The following is a 7,522-nucleotide window of genomic DNA, read 5'->3' as shown; positions in this document are numbered from 1 at the left end:
CTAAAATTGCTAGAAAACCAAAGCCATATGTCTAAACAAGATATATTGCCAGACTAATTCTGTAAAAAAAAAAAAGTAAAATGTAGACATAAAAAAAAAAAAAAAACATATTACACTTGCAAATTCAATAGCCTTTTCCTGCTGAATTAGCAAGGCCATGTTGCTACTAAAATCTGTTTTGACATGCTGACATCCACCATATTAACACTAGTGGCAAAGAGAAAAGTCCACACTGTCTCGCACCTAAGCGAAGCGTGGTGTAGGCAGACGACAGGATAAAGAGAAAGGATTCAAAGTAGACTTTTATAAAAGAATGTAAACCATTAGCAAACTCAGATCACACGTTAATGAGAACAGACACCAAAAGACTGAAACACAGACAGCTAGAGAGAAAACAAAGAGAACTAACTAAGCAACAGCTGAAAACAATAACTAATCAAATGAGTAACGAAATGAAATTGAGCGGAAGTACGAAGTCTGAAGTAGTCAGGGTACATCTTCCTGCCTATGTTTGTTAATTTGTAGCCTGACTACGTCAGACTTCGTACTTCCGCTCAATTTCATTTCGCTTCTGTACTCAGACTGAGACAGCGGCCTATCTATCCGTTTTCCTCCGGGCCTGAAAACAGCCGGGCCAATCAACGAACAGAGGGCGGGCTGAAAGCCATGACGTAGTCGCTAAGCGCCGAGTTTAAGATTAGGTCAGGGAAATCGAAAACGACCGCGGATATGGAGACGTGGATGCAATTCGCTCAGTTGTGGAGAATATTCCCGGCATTAGCAAACTGAAGCCCGAACAAGAAGAGTGTGTATTAAACATTTTGAATGGAGGTGATGTTGTGGCCCTACTCCCTTTGGGAAAAGTTTAATTTATCAACTATTACCGATCGGCAATCGGCAGCGAGAAACTGGGGAGCCTTTTGACAGGTCAGTGTCTCCTTTCTTTTCCAGGTCTTAAATTTTGCCATGACATGCTGTAATCTTGCAATTAAGTTGCAGCATTTCCGACAGACTCGAAATGAACAAAGAGCTGTGTTTAACAGAAGTAACCCTAACTTTGACAGTTGGCTGCAAATATTTTTTTGTTTCTCTCTACTGTCAAATATCAGTTTAGAGGCCCTGATTGTACCGTGGATGCGTTGTCACGGTATACAAATCCATTTGCTTCCTTCTCGTCTCGTGTTATTGTTGTTGCATGAAAGCACGTGTGTGGTGGGCGTGAGTGAGTGTGTGTCATTCCTTGATCCGCTCCAGCTGATCATCATCTCATCACCAGCTGCAGCCGATCTCATTCACTATTTATGCTCACAGTGTTCTCATCTCCATTGTCAGATCGTTGTTGGATGTGTCCGTGTTCCAGTCTTGTGTTCCTGAGTCTCTCGTCGTGTGTACCTGTGGATTTCGTCTTGTTCGTGGATTATCGTCGGTTGGGGATTATCACCGCTTGTGGATCGTTCCTCGTCTGTCTTCACTGCACCACTTGGGATTCACCACGCTGACCATTGACGTCCCTGTGTCATCCCCACGCCCGTGTCTTTCTGTTTGGACTTCCATTTAATAAAGAGTTATTACCTGCTATTGCTTCCTGTTATTCGTAAAGTCATGACAGAACGATCTGACGCAACCATGGAAGCAGCGGGTACGTCAACATTTAGTTTGGAGGACTTTGTGCAACACAGTATGAGAAGAATGGATTCGCAGGAGAAGAATCTGAATGACACGGGTCGTGCGGTTCAAACTTTGGTGACACAGGTGTCCGAGCTGACCCAGCAGATTCTACTTCTTCGAGCTCCCGCTGCGCCGCCCACACCAGCCGTTCCCCCCATTCCACCTGAGATCCCAGCGCACAGCGAACCACGCCTACCTGTTCCAGAGAGCTACGCGGGTGAGTCTGCATACTGTAGAGCATTCCTGACCAGATGTGCCATGCATTTTGCTCTACAGCCCAGAACATTTCAAAATGAGCAGGCGAAAGTGGCGTTCGTGTTGACTCTACTGACCGGTAAAGCAGCGCTGTGGGGGACGGCGGTGTGGGAAAATCAAGATCCCTGCTGTGCCTCGTTCCCGGCACTCTCCGCGGAGATGAGACGGGTATTCGATCGTGCCTTCGCGGGGAGAGAGGCCGCTAGGGTGCTGGCCGACCTCCGTCAAGGTGAGAGGTCGGTCTCGGATTTTTCGATCGAGTTCCGAACCCTGGCGGCCGAATGTCAGTGGAACGAGGAGGCGCAGTGGGACATGTTCCTGCATGGGTTGGCTGACCGTGTCCAGTGGGAGATCTACGCCCTGGACCTACCAACAACCCTCAACGGCCTCATCGAACTGGCTCTACGGGTGGACGCTCGGCTGGCTAGGGTCGGGAGCAGAGCTTTGTCCACCCGTTCTACAGGAGGAGTCGAGGAACAACGGTCCAGCGGCAGGGACACGGTCAGCCCAGTCGTCGATCACGAACCCATGCAGGTGGGTCGAGCTCGGCTTTCCAGGGAGGAGAAGGAAAGGCGGAGATCCCAGGGCCTTTGCCTATACTGTGGAGGCACGGGACACTTCGCTTACAACTGCCCGGTAAAAGGCCAAGCCCGATAGTAAGCATGAGGCTACTATCGGGTGGGATCTCCGCCAAGAAGACCTCATCCACATCTACTCTCCTTCCTGTAAGACTGAGATGGTCAGCTCACCAGCACGATTGTCGAGCACTTTTGGATTCCGGGGCTGAAGGTAACTTTATGGACAGCACTTTTGCACACAGATTTCAGATTCCCCTCAAACCACTCACACAAAGGATTGATGTTCACGCACTCAACGGCCAAGAACTCCCCACCATTTCATTTATCACGGAAAACATTACCCTCATCACTTCAGGCAATCACTCCGAGACTATTAGTTTTTACATTCTGGATTCACCCCTGGCACCCATTGTTCTTGGACATCCCTGGCTCATCCATCACAACCCCCGAGTGGACTGGCAACATAAAGCTATACTGGAGTGGAGCAAGGAATGTCATAAGTCTTGTCTCGTGTCTGCTTGTCCGTCTGTGCCTGTTTGTGTGTTTCAGGAGGAGGTAGGGGATTTGTCTAACGTGCCCGAGGAGTACCACGATCTGAAGGAAGTGTTCAGTAAGTCTCGTGCTGCTTCTCTTCCTCCTCATCGTCCCTATGACTGTGCCATAGATTTAATGCCAGGTAAGTCTCCGCCTAAAGGCAAGCTATACTCACTTTCTGTTCCTGAAAGGGAGGCTATGGAGAAATATATTTCTGATTCTCTGGCAACCAAGTTCATCCGCCCTTCCTCTTCTCCAGCGGGGGCGGGGTTCTTTTTTGTGGGGAAGAAGGACGGGTCTCTGCGACCTTGTATTGATTACGGGGGGTTGAATAACATCACGGTAAAGAATACTTATCCTTTGCCGTTGATGTCTTCAGCTTTCGAGAGGTTGCAGGGAGCGTCCGTCTTCACGAAATTGGACTTGCGTAACGCTTATCATTTGGTTCGCATCAGGGAGGGGGATGAGTGGAAGACTGCTTTTAACACCCCCAGGGGGCACTTTGAATATTTGGTCATGCCTTTTGGGCTGTCCAACGCTCCAGCAGTTTTCCAGGCACTGGTCAATGACGTGTTACGAGACATGATAGATCAGTTCATATATGTTTACCTGGATGACATATTGATATTTTCCTCGTCTCTCCAGGAACATATGCAACACGTCCGACGAGTGCTTCAGAGGTTGTTAGAGAATGGGCTTTTTGTCAAGGCGGAGAAATGCGATTTTCATGCACAGTCTGTTCCTTTCTTAGGATACATCATCTCATCTGAGGGAATGCGTGTGGACCCTGAGAAGGTTAAGGCTGTGGTAGAATGGCCAAATCCAGATTCCCGTAAGGCCCTACAGAGGTTTCTGGGGTTCGCCAATTTCTATCGACGTTTCATTCGTAATTTCAGCCAGCTAGCCGCACCTCTGACTGCCTTGACCTCCCCCAGCACTCCGTTCAGGTGGTCAGATACAGCCGAGGCTGTATTTGCCAAACTCAAGAGCCGCTTTGTTTCAGCTCCCATCCTCGTTGCCCCTGACTATTCACGGCAGTTCGTGGTGGAGGTCGATGCGTCAGAGGTGGGGGTAGGAGCAGTCCTGTCCCAGCGTTCTCCCACAGACGACAGGATGCATCCTTGCGCGTTTTTTTCCCATCGGTTATCCTCAGCTGAACGCAATTACGACATTGGTAACAGGGAGTTGTTGGCAGTCAAGTTAGCGTTGGAGGAATGGCGTCATTTGTTAGAGGGCTCTGGGGTACCCTTTATAGTCTGGACTGATCACAAGAATTTAGAATACATCAGAACTGCCAAAAGATTGAACTCCAGGCAGGCTCGGTGGGCACTTTTTTTCGGACGTTTTGATTTTTCTCTCTCGTACCGCCCGGGGTCTAAAAACATCAAACCCGACTCTTTATCTCGCATTTTTGATCCTTCCGAACGCCCGTCTACTCCCGAGTGCATTTTACCAGAGAGTCTATTTGTCTCCACACTCGTATGGGAGGTCGAATCGAAGGTCAAGACGGCCTTAGAAGGGGTAACGCCTCTGCCCGGTTGCCCACCGAATCGCTTATTCGTGCCGGAGGGATTAAGGTCTGACGTCATTCAGTGGGGTCATTGCTCCAACGTGGCTTGTCATCCAGGAGTTTATCGTACTAAGTTTCTAGTCAAGCAACGATTCTGGTGGCCACTCATGGCTCGTGACATTCACAGTTTTGTTTTGGCTTGCTCGGTTTGTGCCACTGGTAAAACTTCCAATCGACCCCCAGATGGGCTCCTTCAACCGCTGCCAGTTCCTTCGAGACCCTGGTCCCATATCGCTCTCGATTTTATTACCGCCCTCCCACCCTCCCAGGGTGACACAGTCGTTTTGACCGTGGTGGACCGGTTCTCGAAGGCGGCTCATTTCATTCCCTTACCCAAATTACCCTCAGCTAAGGAGACAGCGTTGACAGTCATTGACCACGTCTTTCGTTTACATGGCCTCCCGATGGACGTGGTCTCTGACAGAGGACCCCAGTTTGTGTCCAAATTTTGGCAAGAATTTTGTAAATTACTGGGGGCGACGGTTAGTTTATCCTCAGGGTTTCATCCCCAGAGCAATGGTCAAACCGAGAGAGCCAACCAAGATCTGGAAAGGGTGTTGCGATGTTTAGTCTCCAAGAATCCTTCCTCATGGAGCCAGCAACTTTCCATGGTGGAGTACGCCCACAACACGTTACCAGTGTCGGCCACGGGCCTATCCCCGTTTGAATGTAGTTTAGGTTACCAGCCACCTATTTTTCCCAGTCTGGAATCCGAAGTCGCGGTCCCCTCCGCACACGCCTTAATCCAGAGGTGTCACCGCACTTGGACTAGAGCCCGTGAGACTTTACTCCAAGTGGGGGCGCGCACCAAGGCGAGGGCCGATCGCCACCGGTCTAAGCCTCCCATATACGTCGTCGGTCAAAAAGTGTGGCTTTCTACTAAGAACATTCCTCTCCGTTCCGTCTCTAATAAGCTTGCTCCCAAATTTATTGGCCCGTTCTCTGTCACCAAGATCATTAGTCCGGTGGCAGTCCGCCTTAGTTTACCTCCAGCGTACAGGAGGGTACACCCCGTTTTTCACGTTTCCAAAATTAAGCCTGTGTTTCGTTCACACATTAATCCGCCAGTCCCGGTTCCCCCCCCCGCCGCGTCTCGTAAATGGGGATACCACCTATTCGGTTAATCGTATTCTGGATTCGAGGCGGAGGATACGCGGATTTCAGTACTTGGTGGACTGGGAAGGTTACGGTCCGGAGGAGAGAAGTTGGGTACCTGCTAGAGACATTCTGGATCACTCTCTGATCGATGATTACAATCGACAGGTAAGGAGTTATGAGAACGTCAGGAGGCGTTCTTAGGAGAAGGGGTACTGTCACGGTATACAAATCCATTTCCTTCCTTCTCGTCTCGTGTTATTGTTGTTGCATGAAAGCACGTGTGTGGTGGGCGTGAGTGAGTGTGTGTCATTCCTTGATCCGCTCCAGCTGATCATCATCTCATCACCAGCTGCAGCCGATCTCATTCACTATTTATGCTCACAGTGTTCTCATCTCCATTGTCAGATCGTTGTTGGATGTGTCCGTGTTCCAGTCTTGTGTTCCTGAGTCTCTCGTCGTGTGTACCTGTGGATTTCGTCTTGTTCGTGGATTATCGTCGGTTGGGGATTATCACCGCTTGTGGATCGTTCCTCGTCTGTCTTCACTGCACCACTTGGGATTCACCACGCTGACCATTGACGTCCCTGTGTCATCCCCACGCCCGTGTCTTTCTGTTTGGACTTCCATTTAATAAAGAGTTATTACCTGCTATTGCTTCCTGTTATTCGTAAAGTCATGACATGCGTAGATTAACTTCGCATAATCTGCAAAAGTCGTTTACAGCCATGTTCACTCCGGTATTTCGCTCGCATCATCAAGTGTTTACAGCAGGTTTACAGTGGAAGTTCCATCATAGATTTGAGTTCGATGCATGATGTCTGTGGTTCGATCATAGACAGTAAAAGAAATGGACACAGCGACCCCATAGACTTCAACGGAGAAAAGTGAAGTCAAATAGAAGCACTCACTTCCTGATTGCCAAGCGCACTGCGCATGCTCAAACTGAGCTTGAAGACGTAGTTGTGACGTGAGCAACCTGACTGACAGTTGTACGTCTTCTAGTAGCTGTGGCAAGAGGAATCTGAATCATTCCCTTCTGAATCTTGCAGAGCCGGAGATCGTGAGTATTAGCTGTTCATGAGCTCGTAGCAGGAGCAACTTTATGACTCTCTATGGGCTTCTCCCTTGACTTTATGCCTCCACGTCCCCCGATTGCGCGTGAGCTTCTACATCTGTCTTTACGGTAATTTCTCTTCTATGCGACAGAGAGTTGCGTGTTATGACGCAATCGTTAGCCTATTTTTACAAAAACTGCTTCTACGGGGCCACAACGTAAGATACAAGGTAATGGAGCATTTTATACATTGTCGTGTTTCTTTAGAAATAAATAAGTCTTTAAACGTCTCAGATGTAAAGTTATTCGCTGTCAAAGTGACGCAAAAATGAATGGGAGTCAATGGAATGCTAACAGCAGGTGAAGGCTTGTTAGCCAATGGCGGCGCCCGGGGAGAGTTCAGTGTCCGGCTGGTGGATTACCCCCTTGGGTTCGATGCGGCTGTGTTGGCGCATAACATACGTCATATATAAACTTATCTGATTGGCTTACGGGTAACCAATGATTTTAAACTTCAGACAAGCGCCCCCTAGCGAGAGAGAAAACACTTCTCTATTATGCCATTCCAGACTCTGTCTACGAAGCAAAGTGAAGTAGCAGAGTCTGGTATTACCAGGCTAAGGAAGATGGTGAAAACAAAGACAATACAACGTCCAAACACCAAGGAACTGTTAGAGTGTTACTGTTACACACACATAGATTTTCCACATGTTGAGGTAAATACTAGTTCTATATAAGGTGCACACAAATACAAAACACCATCAT

Source organism: Rhinichthys klamathensis, unplaced genomic scaffold, assembly GCF_029890125.1.
Source record: "Rhinichthys klamathensis goyatoka isolate OS25496 unplaced genomic scaffold, OSU_Roscu_1.1 h1tg000270l_1, whole genome shotgun sequence".
Taxonomy (NCBI): Eukaryota; Metazoa; Chordata; class Actinopteri; order Cypriniformes; family Leuciscidae; genus Rhinichthys; species Rhinichthys klamathensis.
This window is presented reverse-complemented; position numbering follows the sequence as displayed.